The sequence below is a fragment of the Ovis canadensis genome, chromosome 16, assembly GCF_042477335.2.
Source record: "Ovis canadensis isolate MfBH-ARS-UI-01 breed Bighorn chromosome 16, ARS-UI_OviCan_v2, whole genome shotgun sequence".
In the NCBI taxonomy this organism is placed as follows: Eukaryota; Metazoa; Chordata; class Mammalia; order Artiodactyla; family Bovidae; genus Ovis; species Ovis canadensis.
Genome location: NC_091260.1, coordinates 42,090,597 through 42,092,920, shown reverse-complemented (window position 1 = coordinate 42,092,920; position 2,324 = coordinate 42,090,597).

Here is a 2,324-nt window from a genome sequence, read left to right as displayed (position 1 = left end):
AAATGATGTACTTCTTATCTTAATAATACATAGATAAATGATGGATAGAAAGATAGATCATGTGTCTTAGCTTTAAAAATTTTTAACTGTCTCATCACCAGATCAATGAACAAGCCAGTAAATGAACAAGACAAAATGGGGTTAATTATTTGCCATGACTGAATTGATGGATTTTGCTTCCCTTTTTAAAGTATTTTCCTTTAACCTTTCATTTCCAAGGCCAATCCTCATGACCCATTGTCTGAGAGAGAGGAGGTGGTACTCTCACTAACAAAGAGGCCGTTGATCAAATTGAGTCTCAAAGCTGACTTTCTCCACCTCTTTAGCAAGAAATTTCAGAGGAAGTCTGAATATGAAGTTGCATATTATTATAAATGAGACTACTATTGTTTTTGCCTCTGAATACATTAGAATGCAGAAGTTGGGTTAAAGAAGGTTAATTTTTGTGACTCTTGTCTCTAGCAAACCTACATTTTGAGGGTTCATTACCTATTTTGTCCCTCACCCCTCACATCCCAATGGTGGCAATTTCTACACTATCCCATTCATGTGCCCTCTTAAGATTATCGTAAGCAAAAGATTTTTATTTTAAAAGACATTACTTAGAATTAAGGATAAAGTTTTAGCTGGAAAAAAAGAGAGTAAAGAATCCCACAAAAGGACAAATCTTTGATCTTATTGGAATTGAGAAATTAATTAAAAATATCCCAGTATTCTGAAATTTTGGTGTCTATTTAGAGTAACTTCTTTTTTGGCAAAAAAAAAAGTATTCGTTATAAATATTTTAATATTGCAAGAGAGCCTTCTACTGACTTTCTTTGTCTATAATCCCTTTCTTTGAATTGGGTCTCTTTGCAAATTTCACACGGTTAGAATTGGGCTCCAGACACAGGACCCTGCTACTGCTTCCTCCCGTCATAACTGTAGGTGCTTGACTCAAGCCACGTCATGAATGTTATTCCCCCAGAATCTGAGCTCCTAAATACAGACTAAGAGAAAGTGAGCAGTTGGAGCTGAGTTTTCCATGATAACAAGGAAGAGATGCAATCCATAGATTCTCCTATAGGAATTCCACAGAGCTGCCCTCTTTCGGGTCACACTTTTCAGATCTTATTTAAATTATGTGAAACTCTGTGTTGTATCTTCTTTATTTTCCCTTCAGATTTGATCTCTGTCCCTTTCTTATCTCTCTGTGCCCCAGAGGCTGGTACCCATGGCCTGTTCATCACCAGGATGCCATATATGCTAACCTCTCAAGGCAAATAGGAGGAACAACTAGAAAGCAGAAGGCAAGAGGAGAAAAATTCCCCTTCTGCATGTTCCTTCCTTCCTTACCATGGTGCTGTCCCAGGCAGATTTATTCTGTGGCCACAGCTCCTACTGCCTTCTCGGAGGCTCTAGCTTGTTAGTAATAATTACCACTTTAGGAGCAGGGATGCTTCCCTGCTGTTTTAGTTCCCATGTGGCTGCTCCACCATGCTTGTGGGTCTCTGTAACTCTGCCCATATCTCTGCTTGCCATGTGCCCTCTCATTAAATATATTCCATGAAATCTGCTGAATGTGCCACCTTTTCTTGCCAGGATCTTGACTGGTTAAACTTCCTGTTCTTGTTGCTGTTCAGTTGCTCAGTTGTGTCCAACTCTGCGACCCCATGGACTGTAGCCCACTAGGCTCCTCTGTCATAGGATTTACCAGGTGAGTATACTGGAGCAGGTTGCCATTTCCTCCTCCAGGGGATCTTCCTGACCCAGGAATCTGTGGCTCCTGCCCCATATCCTGCATTTCACATAGGTTCTTTACTGCTGAGCCACCAGGGAAACTTTCTATTATATGTCTAACAAATTCTTTCAAAGTGCTTCATCAGAGTTTGCAACTGTCTCTTTTATTTTGGTGTGCAGGATCTTAGTTACTCAACCCATGCACCTGCAGTGGAAACTCAGAGTGCTAACCATCAGACTGTGAGGGAATTCTGAGAGTTGGCATCTGTTTCCAGAGGATTCATAGATCCATTAGCCTACACTTTTGTCTCCATATTCATCAAAATTGTTTAGTTTTATTATGTGTATATGTGAAATTATTAACTCTCTCTCTCTCTGTGGTGTTGGAGAAGACTCTTGAGAGTCCCTTGGACTACAAGGAAATCCAACCAGTCCATTCTGAAGGAGATCAACCCTGGGATTTCTTTGGAAGGAATGATGCTAAAGCTGAAACTCCAGTACTTTGGCTACCTCATGCGAAGAGTTGACTCATTGGAAAAGACTTTGATGCTGGGAGGGATTGAGGGCAGGAGGAGAAGGGGACAACCGAGGATGAGATGGCTGGA